The sequence below is a fragment of the Uloborus diversus genome, chromosome 8 (genome assembly GCF_026930045.1).
Source record: "Uloborus diversus isolate 005 chromosome 8, Udiv.v.3.1, whole genome shotgun sequence".
Classification (NCBI taxonomy): domain Eukaryota; kingdom Metazoa; phylum Arthropoda; class Arachnida; order Araneae; family Uloboridae; genus Uloborus; species Uloborus diversus.
In genome coordinates this window covers 54375618-54397184 of record NC_072738.1, presented here as the reverse complement: position 1 = coordinate 54397184, position 21567 = coordinate 54375618, and the positions used below count along the sequence as shown (strand labels likewise).

Sequence of the window (21567 nt, the reverse complement as noted above, 5' to 3'; positions counted from 1 at the left end):
TGCAAGCTCTCGTTTTCTTGCCTACCTAGAGCTCACTTTTCGACGGTAGCGTGGCCGAGCGGTGTAAGGCGCTGGTTTAAGACACCAGTCTCTTCGGAGGCGTGGGTTCGAATCCCACCGCTGCCAGTGAGGCTTGAAAGGTTCTTTTTTGTAAGTCATTGGCAGAAAAAGATAATTTTTTTCGATTAATAGACTAAGGATTTTGACAATTTTGCGGCTTACGAGTATAGTTTGTTGAAACTAGTTTGAATGAAATCGAGTCTCTGCATGGACTGGTACAAAAACTCTTTAGTTTAATTTGTTTTTTGTCATTGCGTTTGTTTAAAACTATCTGAAACGTGTCCTCATATTTTTCTGAAGAGTTACGTCTAACTTCGCGGGTCGCGTAGCCGAGCGGTCTAAGGCGATGGTTTAAGGCACCAGTGTCTTCGGAGGCGTGGGTTCTAATCCCACCGCAGCCAGTAAATGCAATGTTTGCTGTTTTATGATTAAATGTCGAAAAAAGACAACTGAAGTTAGAGTCTCTTGTTGACTTGCTTTTTGCATAAAAATTTCCGCTAAATATAAGCTGCAAGCTCTCGTTTTCTTGCCTACCTAGCGCTCACTTTTCGACGGTAGCGTGGCCGAGCGGTCTAAAGCGCTGGTTTAAGGCACCAGTCTCTTCGGAGGCGTGGGTTCGAATCTCACAACTGCCAGTGAGGCTTGAAAGTTTCCTTTTTGTAAGTCATTGGCAGAAAAAGATAATTATCCTTATATATTATTTCTGTAGCCTGTTTTTGGTTTCTACGCGAGATTTTCCTCAATTCTTGTTCGATTTCTTTGATTTACACCTTATTTTAAAACTTATCGTACAGGCTACTGACGAAAAATAGACCCACGGTCTAAAAATTGTTTTTTCGAGAGAAAAAACCTGTTTTAAAGAACCAGGATGAGGTTTTCGGTTAAATTTATAGCTTTAACTTGCACTGTTACCGACAGAGCTGAATAGCTTGATCGGCAGAGCGTTCGACTGGTAACCGGGAGAATGTGTGTTCGGGCCCACGTCCGGACAATCTGCATCAAAAATTTAGAACAATATCGCCCATTACATGAACAATTAATAACAAATATGAGGGAGTACATGAGGTAGAAACGCTCGTAGCTATTATGAAAACTTGATGCAACACGGAGCTAAATTGAAACTCAATTGTAAGGGTGTTTTTTTTTTTTGCTTTGGCTCCGGGAAGAAAATTAAAGCATAATGTAAACGAAAATATAAGTATCAGGTTTAAGATTTCAGACAACATTGGAATTGTTTTTTGTTTAGTAAAATATAATAAATCGTATGTTAAATATAGATTCTTCTAATGAGTTTTTGACTCTTTGTACAAATACTACCTCAATTTAAAGAGTAATATATATATATATTTTTCAGCTTTTTGCAAAAAAAAAAAAAAAATAGCGTATCATATTTTTACTACATTTGAAAAGCTACGCTTAAAAAAGAACTTAGTTCAAATTATTTTGTATTTTAACCGTGCTGTTAAATGATGAACACGTGCTGCCATCCTAAGTCATAACGGTTCAAACAGCATGTGATAACAAATTGTAAAAATTTTCAGAAATAAAAACACTTCTCGCCAAGAAAAAAAATTTAAAATTACCTGTGGGGTTTTTTTTTCGGTATTGCGTTCGGCTATAAACTGTCTGAACTTCGCGCCAGTTCGGGCTGTCCGACATAATAGCAAATTTACAGTAATATTAGGGTCTGGTGGGGTAAAGTGGTCATAAAATCGCAGGTTTTCAACTTATGTGAATAATAGATACAATAAAGTCTTTAAACATTTAAACTTTTTTTGTTTTTATTTTACATTGCATTATTAAGGAACACAGTACTTTGAGTTTTAGGAAAATAAATATTGATTTAAGTAGTTTTATAACACTTTCTTTTCCCTTCGTAATTATGACCACTTTTTCCCCATGGGGTGGGGGAAAGGGGTCATAGCATGGGGTAAAATGGTAATAGTTAAAAATAGATGCAAAACCATTATAAACAACCCTAATATTTGTATATTTCGGTTATTTTTTTAAGTTACAAGTATATGCACAAGCATATGTGTGTATTCACGAGTATATACGTGTCGTGTAAACATTAGTAAACTCGTTCATATATGAGTAGATACATGTATGCATCAGATACATGCATGCACGTGCCTACTCAAGTATATACGTGTATGCACGAGTATATAAGCATGTATACGTGATTAACTACAGGTGTGTATTCGTGTCTACACGAGTATATACGTGTCACGTGTATATACATGTCACGTGCACGTTCGGGTATATACGCGTGTAAACGAACATCATATGCGTGTATGCACTTGTATCTCGAGTACATAGTGCATATCTGAATATATACGTGTTTAGTAGACTTATACACGCATATCTGAATATATACGTGTTTAGTAGACTTATACAAGCATATATAAGTGTACATGCACATATATACGAGTATACACGATTTAATTCGTGGATACATCTAGTGCATGTTTGTACGTGTCTACTCGCAAATATATATTGTAAAACACGAGTATATACGTATGTATAAGTGCAAACACGATTATATACCTGTATAGATATATATACGTACATTTACGTGTATACACCAGTACATATATGTATACACGAGTATATAAGCTTATATACATGTGTGCCTACAGAATGAATCTAAGCTCTTGGGTAAAAATCTAAGGAGTGTGAGAGGGGAGGATAAGAAGCAAAGAATTCTAAGCGACTTACATTCCGTGACGCGCTACATGCACACAAAGCCAGAAACTGATAAATTTAAACAAATCGCAATTTGGTTACACAAAGATGATTTTACCCAACATTTTAGTTTTTAAGAAATATTTAGAGCAGTTGTTGAAAGTTACGGCTTGTAGTAGCTCTAATACAAGCATCGCAACAAAGGCGCAGCGACAGATGAAACTTTTTCAAAACTCTCGTTATTGCAACAGAGAGTGCTATGTGATTGCGAAGCACATGTATTACAGATGCAGGCCGCAAATTTCATCAATCACTTTAAAACTTTCTTGAGACCTAAAATCTTGTGTAAAATTTTCTTTGTGTAATAAATTTGTGTGACCTGTTTTGCATCCATCGGTTTCTGGCTTTGCGTGCATGTTGCACGTCAGCATTGTGTTTGTGACCATATGTTCCTTATGAGTCATGCTTCTTATTCTACCCTCTAACACATTTTAATAATTTGCCCAAAGGTTTAAACTCACCCTGTTTACTTGTCTATCATATGCTTGTATATAAGTGTCTACTCGAGTACGTACGCGTATATTCGTGTCTACCTGAGTATATAAGTGTTTATACGAGTATAAGCGAGTATATACGTGTATAGTCGAATGTATATCTGTATAGATTAAAAATGCTTGCAGATACCCATATACGTATTTATTGGTAGATTTATGAGAGTACATATACGTGCCTACACGAGTATATGCGTATGCATATGCATATACTCGTATATTTAACCCGTTTACAGCAAAAACAATACAAATTAAATTAAATTAATATTTAATTTATGTCTGCATTATACTCAACGATTAAGTGACATTAGAAGTAAGGTATATTTGTTAAGCCTAATATTATGACCACTTTACCCCATCTTACTTAAATCGTTCTAAAAAAATTATCTAAAAGAGATTCAGCTAACTGCGAATGAGTAAGAGTTCTTGAGCCATGTTGGAAGCTTCCTATGCAGTCAATCTGTTCATAATTCAAACAAACAAAATTTCCCAAGGAAGTTAAAAGAGGTGTTTAAATTTAAAAACTTTTCATATTCACACAAAACATTTTTTTTTAACCAAATAAAATTTTGCCAGTTGTAAAATTTTGTATTCAAAATGTAGTTTCTAACAGCTCTACTCTATAATAAAATTTTCACATTCATGGGGACCTTTATTTCCAAGCTATAGCCATTTATTTGACGAATGACCACATTACCCCATTGACCACTTTCCCCCACCAGACCCTACGCATTACATGTACTCATAACATACAACAGATAACACACATAATAAAATAAATGCAGTGGGAATGCTATTTGGTGTTTCGACTCCTTTATGCAGGCTACAGTTATCATTCATATAAGTTGACTGCTAATCGAAGGGTGTTCTTCCCTTTTTTTTAAAGCTTTGACTCCGTCCAGACAACTGAGCATAATGTAAGCACAAAAAAATTATATTACATATACCTCAAGGGAATCCTTTTTGTGCAAAAAAACATTTTCATTGTATGCTGAAATGTAGATTTTTCTAATAGCAGTGTTCGATTTTTTGTACAAATGAAAAAATACTACGCCAAATTAAAACTACGAGTTTCAAACAGTAAATCTTTAATTATTTATTTGAATACGATATAAAACATTAAAATTATTATCAACTTCATTAGTAAGAAATCATTTTCTACTCCTCTGCTTTCGGCTGAAAAAAAAAACATTTTGTCTACGTTCGAAAAAATACACTTAAAAAACGAACTCAGTTCAACTGGTTTTGGTTTTGAATTTTAAGTGTTCGATTAAAAGAAAAACAAGTGCGGGCTTTTAAGCCGTACAGGTTAAAGAAGCCTGCTATAGGAGGAAATTGTTGAATATTCAAAAATAAAAACACTTATTTTTTCAACCGAATTTATTACTTCTCTAGAATGTTTGTTTCAATCGCTACGTGTGAGATCTTCCTCATTCTTTAATCAAATTCCATGTTTTACGAATAATTTTAAATCGTATCATGCTGGCTAATGACAAAACATAGACGCATGACCTTATTATATTTTTTCGACGAAAAACTTTTTTACTGGGTTTTATTACGCATTCCTTCAATGAATAGCATTCGAAAAGGAAGGCACAGTTGCTAGGTTTGTTGGAGCGTCGTACTGTTAATCAGAATAGCGCCAGTTCAAATCCGTGCCACTAAATATCTCTTAAATGTGTCTTTTTTTCCGTCAGTTGCTCACATGGGCAGGACTGTATCTGCCACAACCTGTTTTTTCACATGCAAAATTACTGATTTTTCACGTGTCACTTAGCCACACTTTTAATGATATTTATATTGGCATTGAAAATACGTACAACCAAAATGGGATCGATGATCAAATTATTACAACGTTGTATTTAACGAGGTTTTGTTACTGATGTCTTCAAATTTCATGCCTTCTCTTGTGCGCTTACTTTTTTCCGTTTACTTTTTTCGGTTTTTCTTCATAATATTCTTTCTTTGAAATTTTTAAAGAGCGAAATGCCTTATGAAACGATTCGAAGTACAGTGCGGAGTTCCGCACGGGTCGACTAGTTTTCGATTAATAGACTAAGGATTTTAACCCTTTTGCGGCATACGAGTATAGTTTGTGTTTGAATTAAATCGAGTCTCTGCATGGACTGGGACAAAAACTCTTTAGATTAATTTGTTTTTCGTCATTGCGTTTGTTTAAAACAATCCGAAACGTGTCCTCATATTTTTCTGAAGAGTTTCGCCTAACTCCGTGGGTAGCGTGGCCGAGCGGTCTAAGGCGCTGGTTTTAGGCACCAGCCTCTTCGGAGGCGAGGGTTCGAATCCCTCCACTGCCAGTAATACAAAGTTTGTTCTTTTACTATTAAATGTCGACAAAAGCAAACTGAAGTTCGAGTCTCTTGTTGACTTTCTTTTTGCATAAAAATTTCCGGAAAAAATAAGCTGCAAGCTCTCGTTTTCTTGCCTACCTAGGGCTCACTTTTCGACGGTAGCGTGGCCGAGCGATCTATGGCGCTGGTTTAAGGCACCAGTCTCTTCGGATGCGTGGGTTCGAATTCCACCGCTGCCAGTGAATATAAAATATTCTTTTTTTTTTCTTTAGCGGATCTGAAAGGTAAAGGAAGAACAAACAATTACTTTTAGACGATTTTAACATATGTAGCTAATGCAAACGATATACAACACCACCTCATTTTCAACTTTCAGTTATTTGAGTCAGATTTGAATCCACCATATTGCCCGGAGTGAAAATTACTCTTTCAAAAAATCCGTTTTTGCACCGCCTCTTGCTAAGTTTGAACTTTATGTTAACATTTTTTTTTTCGGCAAAACGGGACGCTTTGCAGGTAGCGTGGCCGAGTGGTCTAAGGCGCTGGTTTCAGGTACCAGTCTCTTCGGAGGCGTGGGTTCGAATCCCACCGCTGCCAGTGAGGCTTGAAAGATTCTTTTTTGTAAGTCATTGGCAGAAAAAGATAATTATTTTCGATTAATAGACTAAGGATTTTGACAATTTTGCGGCTTACGAGTATAGTTTGTTGAAACTAGTTTGAATGAAATCGAGTCTCTGCATAGAATGGTACAAAAACTCTTTAGTTTAATTTGTTTTTCGTCATTGCGTTTGTTTAAAACTATCCGAAACGTGTCCTCATATTTTTCTGAAGAGTTACGCCTAAATCCGCGGGTCGCGTAGCCGAGCGATCTAAGGCGATGGTTTAAGGCACCAGTGTCTTCGGAGGCGTGGGTTCGAAACCCACCGCTGCCAGTAAATGCAATGTTTGCTGTTTTATGATTAAATGTCGAAAAAAGCAAACTGAAGTTAGAGTCTCTTGTTGACTTGCTTTTTGCATAAAAATTTCCGCTTAATATAAGCTGCAAGCTCTCGTTTTCTTGCCTACCTAGTGCTCACCTTTCGACGGTAGCGTGGCCGAGCGGTCTAAAGCGCTGGTTTATAAACCAGTCTCTTCGGAGGCGTGGGTTCGAATCGCACAACTGCCAGTGAGGCCTGAAAGTTTCCATTTTGTAAGTCATTGGCAGAAAAAGATAATTATTTTCGATTAATAGACTAAGGATTTTAACCCTTTTGCGGTATACGAGTATAGTTTGTGTTGGAATGAAATCGAGTCTCTGCATGGACTGGGACAAAAACTCTTTAGTTTAACTTGTTTTTCGTCATTGCTTTTTTTTAAAACTATCCGAAACGTGTCCTCATATTTTTCTGAAGAGTTACGACTAACTCCGTGGGTCGCGGTGCCGAGCGGTCTAAGGCGCTGGCACCAGTCCCTTCGGAGGCGTGAGTTCGAATCCCACCGCAGCCAGTAAATACAATGTTTGCTCTTTTATGATTAAATGTCGAAAAAAGAAAACTGAAGTTTGAGTCTCTTGTCGACTTGCCTCTTGCATAAAAATTTCTTGAAAATGCTAGCTGCAAGCTCTCGTTTTCTTATCTACCTAGCGCTCACTTTCCGACGGTTCGTGGATGAGAGGACTAAGGCGCTGGTTTAAGGCACCAGTATATTCGGGGGCATGGGTTCGAATCCCACCGCTGCCAGTGAATACAAAATTTTCTTTTTTTTTTTCTTTAGCGGATCTGAAAGGTAAAGGAAGAACAAACAATTACTTTTAGATGATTTTAACATATGTAGCTGATGCAAACGATATATAACACAATCTCATTTTCAAATTTTAGTTTTTTGAGTCAGATTAGAAACCACCATATTGCCTGGAGTGAAAATTACTCTTTCAAAAAATCCGTCTTTGCACAGCCTCTTGCTAAGTTTGAACTTCATGTTGACATTTTTTTTTCGACAAAACAGGTCGCTTTGCAGGTAACGTGGCCGAGTGGTCTAAGGCGCTGGTTTCAGATACAAGTTTCTTCGGACGCGTGGGTTCGAATCTCAGCGCCGCCAGTGAGGCTTGAAAGTTTACTTTTTGTAAGTCATTGGCAGAAAATGATAATTATTTTCGATTAATAGACTAAGGATTTTAACCCTTTTGCGGCATACGAGTATAGTTTGTGATAGAATGAAATCGAGTCTCTGCATGGTTTGGTACAAAAACTCTTTAGTTTAATTTGTTTTTCGTCATTGCGTTTGTTTTAAACAATCCGAAACTTGTCCTCATATTTTTCTGAAGAGTTACGCCGAACTGCGTGGGTAGAGTGGCCAAGCGGTCTACGGCGCTGGTTTTAGGCACCAGTGTCTTCGGAGGCGTGGGTTCGAATCCCACCGCTGCCAGTAATACAAAGTTTGTTCTTTTACTATTAAATGTCGAAAAAAGCAAACTGAACTTCGAGTCTCTTGTTGACTTGCTTTTTGCGTAAAAATTTCCGGAAAAAAAAAGCTGCAAGCTCTCGTTTTCTTGCCTACCTAGCGCTCACTTTTCGACGGTAGCGTGGCAGAGCGGTCTAAGGCGCTGGTTTAAGGCACCAGTCTCATCGGAGGCGTGGGTACGAATCCCACCGCTGCCAGTGAATACAAAATATTCTTTTTTTTTTCTTTAGCGGATCTAAAAGGTAAAGGAAGAACAATTACTTTTAGACGATTTTAATATAGGTAGCTAATGCAAACGACATATAACACCACCTCATTTTTAAATTTTAGTTTTTTGAGTTAGATAAGAATCCATCATATTGCCCGGAGTGAAAACTACTCTTTCAAAAAATCCGTCTTTGCACAGCCTCTTGCTAAGTTTGAACTTTATGTTAACATTTTTTTTCGGCAAAACGGGACGCTTTGCAGGTAGCGTGGCCGAGTGGTCTAAGGCGCTGGTTTCAGGTACCAGTCTCTTCGGAGGCGTGGGTTTGAATCCCACCGCTACCAGTGAGGCTTGAGAGTTTCTTTTTTGTAAGTCATTGGCAGAAAAAGGTAATTATTTTCGATTAATAGACTAAGGATTTTAACCCTTTTGCGGCATACGAATATAGTTTGTTGAAACTAGTTTGAATGAAATCGAGTCTCTGCATGGACTGGTACAAAAACTCTTTAGTTTAATTTGTTTTTCGTCATTGCGTTTGTTTAAAACTATCCGAAACGTGTCCTCATATTTTTCTGAAGAGTTACGCCTAATTCCGTGGGTAGCGTTGCCGAGCGGTCTAAGGCGCTGGTTTTAGGCACCAGTCTCTTCGGAGGCGTGGGGTCGAATCCCACCGCTGCCAGTGAGGCTTGAAAGTTTCTTTTTTGTAAGTCATTGGCAGAAAAAGATAATTATTTTCGATTAATAGACTAAGGATTTTAACCCTTTTGCGGCATACGAGTATAGTTTGTGTTTGAATGAAATCGAATTTCTGCATGGACTGGTACAAAAACTCTTTAGTTTAATTTGTTTTTTGTAATTGCGTTTGTTTAAAATAATCCGAAACGTGTCCTCATATTTTTCTGAAGAGTTACGCCTAACTCCGTGGGTAGCGTAGCCGAGCGGTCTAATGTGCTGGTTTTAGGCACCAATCTCTTCGGAGGCGTGGGTTCGACTCCCACCGCTGCCAGTAAAACAAAGGTTGTTCTTTTACGACTAAATGTCGAAAAAAGCAAACTGAAGTTCGAGTCTCTTGTTGACATGCTTTTTGCATAAAAATTTCCGGAAAAAAAAACTGCAAACTCTCGTTTTCTTGCCTACCTAGCGCTCAGTTTTCGACTGTAGCGTGGCCGAGCGGTCTAAGGCGCTGGTTTAAGGCGCCAGTCTCTTCGGAGGCGTGGGTTCGAATCCCACCGTTGCCAGTGAATACAAAATATTCTTTTTTTTTCTTTAGCGAATCTAAAAGGTAAAGGAAGAACAAACAATTACTTTTAGACGATTTTAATATATGTAGCTAATGCAAACGATATATAACACCACCTCATTTTCAAATATTAGTTTTTTGAGTCATAATAGAATCCACCATATTGCCCGGAGTGAAAATTACTCTTTGAAAAATCCGACTTTGCACAGCCTCTTGCTAAGTTTGAACTATATGTTAAAATTATTTTTCGGTAAAACGGGACGCTTTGCAGGTAGCGTGGCCGAGTTGTCTAAGGCGCTGGTTTCAGGCATCAGTCTCTTCGGAGGCGTGGGTTCGAATCTCACAACTGCCAGTGAGGCCAGAAAGTTTCCTTTTTGTAAGTCATTGGCAGAAAAAGATAATTATTTTTGATTAATAGACTAAGGATTTTAACCCTTTTGCGGCATACGAGTATAGTTTGTGTTTGAATGAAATCGAATTTCTGCATGGACTGGTACAAAAACTCTTTAGTTTAATTTGTTTTTCGTCATTGCGTTTGTTTAAAACAATCCGAAACGTGTCCTAATATTTTTCTAAAGAGTTACGACTAACTTCGTGGGTAGCGTGGCCGAGCGGTCTAAGGCGCTGGTTTAATTCACCAGTCTCTTCGGAGGCGTGGGTTCGAATCCCACCGCTGCCAGTGTATACGAAATATTCCTTTTTTTTTCTTTAGCGGATCTGAAAGGTAAAAGAAGAACAAACAATTACTTTTAGACGATTTTAACATATGTAGCTAATGCAAACGATATATAACACCACCTCATTTTCAAATTTAAGTTTTTGAGTCAGATTAGAATCCACCATATTGCCCGGAGTAAAAATTACTCTTTCAAAAAATCCGTCTTTGCACAGCCTCTTGCTAAGTTTGAACTTTAGTTTAACATTTTTTTTCGGAAAAACGGGACGCTTTGCAGGTAGCGTGGCCGAGTAGTCTAAGGCGCTGGTTTCAGGTACCAGTCTCTTCGGAGCCGTGGGTTCGAATCCCACCGCTGCCAGTGAGGCTTGAAAGTTTCTTTTTTGTAAGTCATTAGCAGAAAAAGATAATTATTTTCGATTAATAGACTAAGGATTTTAACCCTTTTGCCGCATACGAGTATAGTTTGTTGAAAGTAGTTTGAATGAAATCGAGTCTCTGCATGGACTGGTACAAAAACTCTTTAGTTTAATTTGTTTTTTGTAATCGCGTTTGTTTAAAACTATCCGAAACGTGTCCTCATATTTTTCTGAAGAGTTACACTTAACTCCGTGGGTAGCAAGGCCGAGCGGTCTAAGGCGCTGGTTTTAGGCACCAGTCTCTTCGGAGGCGTCGTTTCGAATCCCACCGCTGCCAGTAACACAAAGTTTGTTCTTTTATGATGAAATGTCGAAAAAAGCAAACTGAAGTTCGAGTCTCTTTTGACTTGCTTTTTGCATAAAAATTTCCGCTAAATATAAACTGCAAGCTCTCGTTTTCTTGCCTACCTAGCGCTCCCTTTTCGACGGTAGCGTGGCCGAGCGGCCTAAAGCGCTGGTTTTAGGCACCAGTCTCTTCGGAGGCGTGGGTTCGAATCTCACAACTGCCAGTGAGGCCTGAAAGTTTCCTTTTTGTAAGTCATTGGCAGAAAAAGATAATTATTTTCGATTAATAGACTAAGGATTTCAACCCTTTTGCGGCATACGAGTATTGTTTGTGTTTGAATCAAAACGAATTTCTGCATGGACTGCTACAAAAATTCTTTAGTTTAATTTGTTTTTCGTCATTGCGTTTGTTTAAAACAATCCGAAACGTGTCCTCATATTTTTCTGAAGAGTTACGCCTATCTCCGTGGGTAGCGTGGCCGAGCGGTCTAAGGCGCTGGTTTTAGGCACCAGTCTCTTCGGAGGCGTGGGTTCGAATCCCACCGCTGCCAGTGAGGCTTGGAAGTTTCTTTTTTGTAAGTCATTATCAGAAAAAGATAATTATTTTCGATTAATAGACTAAGGATTTTAACCCTTTTGTGGCATACGAGTATAGTTTGTTGAAAGTAGTTTGAATGAAATCGAGTCTCTGCATGGACTGGTACAAAAACTCTTTAGTTTAATTTGTTTTTCGTCATTGCGGTTGTTTAACCCATTCCATGACCAGCCCGAAACCCCTTAACGCGCATGCCGCAGATAATGAACGGAGTTGCTTTTTGCTACGTTGTAATAGCACTTTTTTCCCCATTTTGCTATCGGGATTTTAATGTTGTTTTTGCTGTTCAGCTTGTATTCGAAAATCGCTTCGCTTTATTAGTTTTTTGGCCCTGAATTAAATAGTGCAATAAAATACAAGGTTGCTAATATGTGCTAAAATATTCCTTAAATTTACACAGTACATAATGGGAAAATAAACAATAGAGGATAGGACAAAAAGCAATTATTTTTATAACACTAATTATTTTATTCAATTATTATTATTATTTTTTTTTTGCTTTTACCTCAGTATATCATTTTTTTTCTTTTTATACACTTAAGAAATCTTAAGAACTGTTAAATGTAAGATGATCTATCTTTCAAAATGGCGCAACAAAGCATTCTTCAAACAATTGACTGATCTGTACAACCTGTGAGTTGGACCTGTTGAATGGACAAAACGCTTTAATAACTGTGGGAATGATTTTCTAAGAGGATAAAAAGTATTCTTCGGTGCCTTTTGATACATTGTGACCCTTCAAAACGACCTATACACACAGAGACTGGTCGGTTCTTTTATCCTAATTCCGATGACTTTTAAATCCCTTCTGAGTGTCCAGATATCAGTTGCTCAAGCGTGGGAAGTATTTTAAAGATAAATGCTTACAAAAGATCCAAACTTGCGGCTAATCCCCTATTTCCCTAAAGGATACCTTTGTGCATGCAGCTAAAAGCCACCAGCTGAGAGAGGAATCGGCCTGGGCGGATTCCCTAAAGAGGTGCCCCCTAAAGAGGTGGTGTCTTGTGATCAACCCTTCCGCATTATTTTCGTACAACAAAACAGTTTGAATCAGAAAGGAATTTCAAAGCAAGCTTTACTGCTTGTACTTGGGACCATGTCTTCAGAAGAAAAAAAAAAGAAAATTTTGCTTGAAATCGAGTCGGATTGTTTTTTCTTTTTTTAAAACATACTTGGATAAATTTTAGTTAGTTTTATAGGATTATTTACTAATTAAGGCATTGAAAAGAAATCAAATGTTTTATTTCTATTTTTAAAATCTCATAAAAGAAGGTGCAATCAAAACATTGGAGCTATTTTAAAACAATAAATAAAATCTGAGAAAGAAAGGGAGAAAAGGAATGTTTCGTTTTGTATGAGTGAAGCGAAAAGAACTCAAGATATTATCATTTCATTTGTACTGTAGTATATATTTTATGTTTTGCATAGGGGTCAACTATTATGTATAATCAATGCGGTCGTCATAATTTTTGTTTGTAAAATTAAAAATATTCAAAACTGTATCACTAAAAAGCCACCAAAGGGTGCGGCGAATATAAAACGTTACAATTTAAGTTTGAAAATATCATGATTTAAAAATGAATAAATATTAAAAAATAATAATAGTGTACAAATAACTAAAAAGCGTAGTAAACACATTATAATAATAAAAAAAACATACTCGTACAAAATTAAGATGTGTAAGATAATTAAAAAAATAATAGTGTATAAAATAAATTATAAAATTTGAGGATTTTGAGCAATTTAATGAAGGTTGCTTGGGTAAGAAGGTGGATTTTTGATAACAAGAAAAAATATTCCTGTTTCTTTGCTTTATTCAGGCATAGAAATATTGGTAAATGTGTAAGGAAATATTTTCCCACTTGTTCATCAGGAGTTCGAAGGCCAGAATGCTAAGAAACAAAGCTTCCACGAAAAGTTAAAAATATAATGCCTGATTATTTGAAGCATTATTCGTGTCGCATCTAAGAGTAATTGAAAGGTTATTATCTTAGTAAAATAAAATAACTTACAAGAAATTTCGTGAAAAACTGTAAGTTACATCCTTTTTGCATAAGGAAAAGAGTTCGATTAGCGCTCCCCTAAAAGCACCAGAACCCAACAGAGAAGCGCAATAACAGGGTTCTGCCCCTAGAAGGATCGCCGACACATATTCAGCCGAAGTAAAAACTGCTAGAAACGCCGTGACGACACAGGATCGTCGAAGGCAGTTAGGAACCACTTTCTTGCGACGAGCCTGAATCGGCCGAGGCAGTTTTAACACAAACTGCGCGGCCGATCCTGTATCGGCCGGAGCAAAGAATGGGTTAAAACTATCCGAAACGTGTCCTCATATTTTTCTGAAGAGTTACGCCTAACTCCGTGGGTAGCGCGGCCGAGCGGTCTAAGGCGCTGGTTTTAGGCATCAGTCTCTTCGGAGGCTTGGGTTTGAATTCCACCGCTACCAGTAATACAAAGTATGTTCTTTTACGATTAAATGTTGAAAAAAGCAAACTGAAGTTCGAGTCTCTTGTTGACTTGCTTTTTGCATAAAAATTTCCGGAAAAAATAAGCTGCAAGCTCTCGTTTTCTTGCCTACCTAGCGCTCACTTTTCGACGGTAGAGTGGCCGAGCGGTCTAAGGCGCTGGTTTAAGGCACCAGTCTCTTCGGAGGCGTGGGTTCGAATCTCACAACTGCCAGTGAGGCCTGAAAGTTTCCTTTTTGTAAGTCATTGGCAGAAAAAGATAATTATTTTTGATTAATAGACTAAGGATTTTAACCCTTTTGCGGCATACGAGTATAGTTTGTGTTTGAATGAAATCGAATTTCTGCATGGACTGGTACAAAAACTCTTTAGTTTAATTTGTTTTTCGTCATTGCGTTTGTTTAAAACAATCCGAAGCGTGTCCTAATATTTTTCTAAAGAGTTACGACTAACTTCGTGGGTAGCGTGGCCGAGCGGTCTAAGGCGCTTGTTTTAGGCACCAGTCTCTTTGGAGGCGTGGGTTCGAATCCGACCGCTGCCAGTAATACAAAGTTTGTTCTTTTACGAGTAAATGTCGAAAAAAGCAAACTGAAGTTCGAGTCTCTTGTTGACTTGCTTTTTGCATAAAAATTTTCGGAAAAAATAAGCTGCAAGCTCTCGTTTTCTTACCTACCTAGCGCTCACATTTCGACGGTAGCGTGGCCGAGCGGCCTAAAGCGCTGGTTTTAGGCACCAGTCTCTTCGGAGGCGTGGGTTCGAATCTCACAACTGCCAGTGAGGCCTGAAAGTTTCCTTTTTGTAAGTCATTGGCAGAAAAAGATAATTATTTTCGATTAATAGACTAAGGATTTTAACCCTTTTGCGGCATACGAGTATTGTTTGTGTTTGAATCAAAACGAATTTCTGCATGGACTGCTACAAAAATTCTTTAGTTTAATTTGTTTTTCGTCATTGCGTTTGTTTAAAACAATCCGAAACGTGTCCTCATATTTTTCTGAAGAGTTACGCCTATCTCCGTGGGTAGCGTGGCCGAGCGGTCTAAGGCGCTGGTTTTAGGCACCAGTCTCTTCGGAGGCGTGGGTTCGAATCCCACCGCTGCCAGTGAGGCTTGGAAGTTTCTTTTTTGTAAGTCATTGGCAGAAAAAGATAATTATTTTCGATTAATAGACTAAGGATTTTAACCCTTTTGTGGCATACGAGTATAGTTTGTTGAAAGTAGTTTGAATGAAATCGAGTCTCTGCATGGACTGGTACAAAAACTCTTTAGTTTAATTTGTTTTTCGTCATTGCGGTTGTTTAACCCATTCCATGACCAGCCCGAAACCCCTTAACGCGCATGCCGCAGATAACGAACGGAGTTGCTTTTTGCTACGTTGTAATAGCACTTTTTTCCCCATTTTGCTATCGGGATTTTAATGTTGTTTTTGCTGTTCAGCTTGTATTCGAAAATCGCTTCGCTTTATTAGTTTTTTGGCCCTGAATTAAATAGTGCAATAAAATACAAGGTTGCTAATATGTGCTAAAATATTCCTTAAATTTACACAGTACATAACGGGAAAATAAACAATAGAGGATAGGACAAAAAGCAATTATTTTTATAACACTAATTATTTTATTCAATTATTATTATTATTTTTTTTTTGCTTTTACCTCAGTATATCATTTTTTTTCTTTTTATACACTTAAGAAATCTTAAGAACTGTTAAATGTAAGATGATCTATCTTTCAAAATGGCGCAACAAAGCATTCTTCAAACAATTGACTGATCTGTACAACCTGTGAGTTGGACCTGTTGAATGGACAAAACGCTTTAATAACTGTGGGAATGATTTTCTAAGAGGATAAAAAGTATTCTTCGGTGCCTTTTGATACATTGTGACCCTTCAAAACGACCTATACACACAGAGACTGGTCAGTTCTTTTATCCTAATTCCGATGACTTTTAAATCCCTTCTGAGTGTCCAGATATCAGTTGCTCAAGCGTGGGAAGTATTTTAAAGATAAATGCTTACAAAAGATCCAAACTTGCGGCTAATCCCCTATTTCCCTAAAGGATACCTTTGTGCATGCAGCTAAAAGCCACCAGCTGAGAGAGGAATCGGCCTGGGCGGATTCCCTAAAGAGGTGGTGTCTTGTGATCAACCCTTCCGCATTATTTTCGTACAACAAAACAGTTTGAATCAGAAAGGAATTTCAAAGCAAGCTTTACTGCTTGTACTTGGGACCATGTCTTCAGAAGAAAAAAAAAAGAAAATTTTGCTTGAAATCGAGTCGGATTGTTTTTTCTTTTTTTAAAACATACTTGGATAAATTTTAGTTAGTTTTATAGGATTATTTACTAATTAAGGCATTGAAAAGAAATCAAATGTTTTATTTCTATTTTTAAAATCTCATAAAAGAAGGTGCAATCAAAACATTGGAGCTATTTTAAAACAATAAATAAAATCTGAAAAAGAAAGGGAGAAAAGGAATGTTTCGTTTTGTATGAGTGAAGCGAAAAGAACTCAAGATATTATCATTTCATTTGTACTGTAGTATATATTTTATGTTTTGCATAGGGGTCAACTATTATGTATAATCAATGCGGTCGTCATAATTTTTGTTTGTAAAATTAAAAATATTCAAAACTGTATCACTAAAAAGCCACCAAAGGGTGCGGCGAATATAAAACGTTACAATTTAAGTTTGAAAATATCATGATTTAAAAATGAATAAATATTAAAAAATAATAATAGTGTGCAAATAACTAAAAAGCGTAGTAAACACATTATAATAATAAAAAAAACATACTCGTACAAAATTAAGATGTGTAAGATAATTAAAAAAATAATAGTGTATAAAATAAATTATAAAATTTGAGGATTATGAGCAATTTAATGAAGGTTGCTTGGGTAAGAAGTTGGATTTTTGATAACAAGAAAAAAATATTCCTGTTTCTTTGCTTTATTCAGGCATAGAAATATTGGTAAATGTGTAAGGAAATATTTTCCCACTTGTTCATCAGGAGTTCGAAGGCCAGAATGCTAAGAAACAAAGCTTCCACGAAAAGTTAAAAATATAATGCCTGATTATTTGAAGCATTATTCGTGTCGCATCTAAGAGTAATTGAAAGGTTATTATCTTAGTAAAATAAAATAACTTACAAGAAATTTCGTGAAATACTGTAAGTTACATCCTTTTTGAATAAGGAAAAGAGTTCGATTAGCGCTCCCCTAAAAGCACCAGAACCCAACAGAGAAGCGCAATAACAGGGTTCTGCCCCTAGAAGGATCGCCGACACATATTCAGCCGAAGCAAAAACTGCTAGAAACGCCGTGACGACACAGGATCGTCGAAGGCAGTTAGGAACCACTTTCTTGCGACGAGCCTGAATCGGCCGAGGCAGTTTTAACACAAACTGCGCGGCCGATCCTGTATCGGCCGGAGCAAAGAATGGGTTAAAACTATCCGAAACGTGTCCTCATATTTTTCTGAAGAGTTACGCCTAACTCCGTGGGTAGCGCGGCCGAGCGGTCTAAGGCGCTGGTTTTAGGCATCAGTCTCTTCGGAGGCTTGGGTTTGAATTCCACCGCTACCAGTAATACAAAGTATGTTCTTTTACGATTAAATGTCGAAAAAAGCAAACTGAAGTTCGAGTCTCTTGTTGACTTGCTTTTTGCATAAAAATTTCCGGAAAAAATAAGCTGCAAGCTCTCGTTTTCTTGCTTACCTAGCGCTCACTTTTCGACGGTAGAGTGGCCGAGCGGTCTAAGGCGCTGGTTTAAGGCACCAGTCTCTTCGGAGGCGTGGGTTCGAATCTCACAACTGCCAGTGAGGCCTGAAAGTTTCCTTTTTGTAAGTCATTGGCAGAAAAAGATAATTATTTTCGATTAATAGACTAAGGATTTCAACCCTTTTGCGGCATACGAGTATAGTTTGTGTTTGAATGAAATCGAATTTCTGCATGGACTGGTACAAAAACTCTTTAGTTTAATTTGTTTTTCGTCATTGCGTTTGTTTAAAACTATCCGAAACGTGTCCTCATATTTTTCTGAAGAGTTACGCCTAACTCCGTGGGTAGCGTGGCCGAGCGGTCTAAGGCGCTGGTTTTAGGCACCAGTCTCTTCGGAGGCGTGGGTTCAATCCCACCTCTGCCAGTAATACAAAGTTTGTTCTTTTACGATTAAATGTCGAAAAAAGCAAACTGAAGTTCGAGTCTCTTGTTAACTTACTTTTTGCATAAAAATTTAAGGAAAAAATTAGCTGCAAGCTCTCGTTTTCTTGCCTACCTAGCGCTCACTTTTCGACGGTAGCGTGGCCGAGCGGTCTAAGGCGCTGGTTTAAGGCACCAGTCTCTTCGGAGGCGTGGGTTCCAATCCCACCGCTGCCAGTGAATACAAAATATTCTTTTTTGTTTTCTTTAGCGGATCTAAAAGGTAAAGGAAGAAAAACAATTACTTTTAGACGATTTTAACATATGTATCTAATGCAAACGATGTATAACACCACCTCATTTTCAAATTTTAGTTTTTTGAGTCAGATTAGAATCCACCATATTGCCCGGAGTGCAAATTACTCTTTCAAAAAATCCGTCTTTGCACAGCCTCTTGCCAAATTTGAACTTTATGTTAACATTTTTTTTTCGGCAAAACGGGACGCTTTGCAGGTAGCGTGGCCTAGTGGTCTAAGGCGCTGGTTTCAGGTACCAGTCTCTTCGGAGGCGTGGGTTCGAATCCCACCGCTGTCAGTGAGTACAAAATATTCTTTTTTTTTCTTTAGCGGATCTAAAAGGTAAAGGAAGAACAAACAATTACTTTTAGACGATTTTAACATATGTAGCTAATGCAAACGATATATAACACCACCTCATTTTCAAATTTTATTTTTTTGAGTCAGATTAGAATCTACCATATTGCCCGGAGTGAAAATTACTCTTTCAAAGAATCCGTCTCTGCACAGCCTCTTGCTAAGTTTGAACTTTATGTTAACATTTTTTTTCGGCAAAACGGGACGCTTTGCAGGTTGCGTGGCCGAGTCGTCTAAGGCGCTGGTTTCAGGCATCAGTCTCTTCGGAGGCGTGGGTTCGAATCTCACAACTGCCAGTGAGGCCAGAAAGTTTCCTTTTTGTAAGTCATTGGCAGAAAAAGATAATTATTTTTGATTAATAGACTAAGGATTTTAACCCTTTTGCGGCATACGAGTATAGTTTGTGTTTGAATGAAATCGAATTTCTGCATGGACTGGTACAAAAACTCTTTAGTTTAATTTGTTTTTCGTCATTGCGTTTGTTTAAAACAATCCGAAACGTGTCCTAATATTTTTCTAAAGAGTTACGACTAACTCCGTGGGTAGCGTGGCCGAGCGGTCTAAGGCGCTGGTTTAAGGCACCAGTCTCTTCGGAGGCGTGGGTTCGAATCCCACCGCTGCCAGTGTATACGAAATATTCCTTTTTTTTTCTTTAGCGGATCTGAAAGGTAAAAGAAGAACAAACAATTACTTTTAGACGATTTTAACATATGTAGCTAATGCAAACGATGTATAACACCACCTCATTTTCAAATTTAAGTTTTTGAGTCAGATTAGAATCCACCATATTGCCCGGAGTAAAAATTACTCTTTCAAAAAATCCGTCTTTGCACAGCCTCTTGCTAAGTTTGAACTTTAGTTTAACATTTTTTTTCGGAAAAACGGGACGCTTTGCAGGTAGCGTGGCCGAGTAGTCTAAGGCGCTGGTTTCAGGTACCAGTCTCTTCGGAGCCGTGGGTTCGAATCCCACCGCTGCCAGTGAGGCTTGAAAGTTTCTTTTTTGTAAGTCATTAGCAGAAAAAGATAATTATTTTCGATTAATAGACTAAGGATTTTAACCCTTTTGCCGCATACGAGTATAGTTTGTTGAAAGTAGTTTGAATGAAATCGAGTCTCTGCATGGACTGGTACAAAAACTCTTTAGTTTAATTTGTTTTTTGTAATCGCGTTTGTTTAAAACTATCCGAAACGTGTCCTCATATTTTTCTGAAGAGTTACACTTAACTCCGTGGGTAGCAAGGCCGAGCGGTCTAAGGCGCTGGTTTTAGGCACCAGTCTCTTCGGAGGCGTCGTTTCGAATCCCACCGCTGCCAGTAACACAAAGTTTGTTCTTTTATGATGAAATGTCGAAAAAAGCAAACTGAAGTTCGAGTCTCTTTTGACTTGCTTTTTGCATAAAAATTTCCGCTAAATATAAACTGCAAGCTCTCGTTTTCTTGCCTACCTAGCGCTCCCTTTTCGACGGTAGCGTGGCCGAGCGGCCTAAAGCGCTGGTTTTAGGCACCAGTCTCTTCGGAGGCGTGGGTTCGAATCTCACAACTGCCAGTGAGGCCTGAAAGTTTCCTTTTTGTAAGTCATTGGCAGAAAAAGATAATTATTTTCGATTAATAGACTAAGGATTTTAACCCTTTTGCGGCATACGAGTATTGTTTGTGTTTGAATCAAAACGAATTTCTGCATGGACTGCTACAAAAATTCTTTAGTTTAATTTGTTTTTCGTCATTGCGTTTGTTTAAAACAATCCGAAACGTGTCCTCATATTTTTCTGAAGAGTTACGCCTATCTCCGTGGGTAGCGTGGCCGAGCGGTCTAAGGCGCTGGTTTTAGGCACCAGTCTCTTCGGAGGCGTGGGTTCGAATCCCACCGCTGCCAGTGAGGCTTGGAAGTTTCTTTTTTGTAAGTCATTGGCAGAAAAAGATAATTATTTTCGATTAATAGACTAAGGATTTTAACCCTTTTGTGGCATACGAGTATAGTTTGTTGAAAGTAGTTTGAATGAAATCGAGTCTCTGCATGGACTGGTACAAAAACTCTTTAGTTTAATTTGTTTTTCGTCATTGCGGTTGTTTAACCCATTCCATGACCAGCCCGAAACCCCTTAACGCGCATGCCGCAGATAACGAACGGAGTTGCTTTTTGCTACGTTGTAATAGCACTTTTTTCCCCATTTTGCTATCGGGATTTTAATGTTGTTTTTGCTGTTCAGCTTGTATTCGAAAATCGCTTCGCTTTATTAGTTTTTTGGCCCTGAATTAAATAGTGCAATAAAATACAAGGTTGCTAATATGTGCTAAAATATTCCTTAAATTTACACAGTACATAACGGGAAAATAAACAATAGAGGATAGGACAAAAAGCAATTATTTTTATAACACTAATTATTTTATTCAATTATTATTATTATTTTTTTTTTGCTTTTACCTCAGTATATCATTTTTTTTCTTTTTATACACTTAAGAAATCTTAAGAACTGTTAAATGTAAGATGATCTATCTTTCAAAATGGCGCAACAAAGCATTCTTCAAACAATTGACTGATCTGTACAACCTGTGAGTTGGACCTGTTGAATGGACAAAACGCTTTAATAACTGTGGGAATGATTTTCTAAGAGGATAAAAAGTATTCTTCGGTGCCTTTTGATACATTGTGACCCTTCAAAACGACCTATACACACAGAGACTTGTCTTTTCTTTTATCCTAATTCCGATGACTTTTAAATCCCTTCTGAGTGTCCAGATATCAGTTGCTCAAGCGTGGGAAGTATTTTAAAGATAAATGCTTACAAAAGATCCAAACTTGCGGCTAATCCCCTATTTCCCTAAAGGATACCTTTGTGCATGCAGCTAAAAGCCACCA

The 21567-nt window shown here is 37.7% G+C and overlaps 16 non-coding genes across 16 annotated transcripts; all 16 read left to right on the top strand.

Annotated features, from left to right (window-relative positions):
* Positions 1-44: 44 nt before the first annotated feature.
* Trnal-aag (transfer RNA leucine (anticodon AAG)) lies at positions 45-126 on the top strand. The gene has a single exon. It is a non-coding gene; the product is annotated as a tRNA-Leu (tRNA).
* A 5403-nt stretch (positions 127-5529) lies between these two features.
* Positions 5530-5611, top strand: Trnal-uag (transfer RNA leucine (anticodon UAG)). The gene has a single exon. It is a non-coding gene; the product is annotated as a tRNA-Leu (tRNA).
* Positions 5612-6120: 509 nt separating this feature from the next.
* On the top strand, positions 6121-6202 carry Trnal-cag (transfer RNA leucine (anticodon CAG)). Its single transcript has one exon. It is a non-coding gene; the product is annotated as a tRNA-Leu (tRNA).
* Positions 6203-7926: 1724 nt separating this feature from the next.
* Positions 7927-8008, top strand: Trnal-uag (transfer RNA leucine (anticodon UAG)). The gene has a single exon. It is a non-coding gene; the product is annotated as a tRNA-Leu (tRNA).
* Positions 8009-8511: 503 nt separating this feature from the next.
* Positions 8512-8593, top strand: Trnal-cag (transfer RNA leucine (anticodon CAG)). Its single transcript has one exon. It is a non-coding gene; the product is annotated as a tRNA-Leu (tRNA).
* A 253-nt stretch (positions 8594-8846) lies between these two features.
* Trnal-uag (transfer RNA leucine (anticodon UAG)) lies at positions 8847-8928 on the top strand. The gene has a single exon. It is a non-coding gene; the product is annotated as a tRNA-Leu (tRNA).
* A 477-nt stretch (positions 8929-9405) lies between these two features.
* On the top strand, positions 9406-9487 carry Trnal-aag (transfer RNA leucine (anticodon AAG)). Its single transcript has one exon. It is a non-coding gene; the product is annotated as a tRNA-Leu (tRNA).
* Positions 9488-10086: 599 nt separating this feature from the next.
* On the top strand, positions 10087-10168 carry Trnai-aau (transfer RNA isoleucine (anticodon AAU)). The gene has a single exon. It is a non-coding gene; the product is annotated as a tRNA-Ile (tRNA).
* Positions 10169-10441: 273 nt separating this feature from the next.
* On the top strand, positions 10442-10523 carry Trnal-cag (transfer RNA leucine (anticodon CAG)). Its single transcript has one exon. It is a non-coding gene; the product is annotated as a tRNA-Leu (tRNA).
* An 812-nt stretch (positions 10524-11335) lies between these two features.
* On the top strand, positions 11336-11417 carry Trnal-uag (transfer RNA leucine (anticodon UAG)). Its single transcript has one exon. It is a non-coding gene; the product is annotated as a tRNA-Leu (tRNA).
* A 3528-nt stretch (positions 11418-14945) lies between these two features.
* On the top strand, positions 14946-15027 carry Trnal-uag (transfer RNA leucine (anticodon UAG)). The gene has a single exon. It is a non-coding gene; the product is annotated as a tRNA-Leu (tRNA).
* A 3186-nt stretch (positions 15028-18213) lies between these two features.
* Positions 18214-18295, top strand: Trnal-aag (transfer RNA leucine (anticodon AAG)). The gene has a single exon. It is a non-coding gene; the product is annotated as a tRNA-Leu (tRNA).
* A 275-nt stretch (positions 18296-18570) lies between these two features.
* Positions 18571-18652, top strand: Trnal-cag (transfer RNA leucine (anticodon CAG)). The gene has a single exon. It is a non-coding gene; the product is annotated as a tRNA-Leu (tRNA).
* A 600-nt stretch (positions 18653-19252) lies between these two features.
* On the top strand, positions 19253-19334 carry Trnal-aag (transfer RNA leucine (anticodon AAG)). Its single transcript has one exon. It is a non-coding gene; the product is annotated as a tRNA-Leu (tRNA).
* A 273-nt stretch (positions 19335-19607) lies between these two features.
* Positions 19608-19689, top strand: Trnal-cag (transfer RNA leucine (anticodon CAG)). The gene has a single exon. It is a non-coding gene; the product is annotated as a tRNA-Leu (tRNA).
* An 812-nt stretch (positions 19690-20501) lies between these two features.
* On the top strand, positions 20502-20583 carry Trnal-uag (transfer RNA leucine (anticodon UAG)). Its single transcript has one exon. It is a non-coding gene; the product is annotated as a tRNA-Leu (tRNA).
* The last annotated feature ends 984 nt before the right edge of the window (positions 20584-21567 follow it).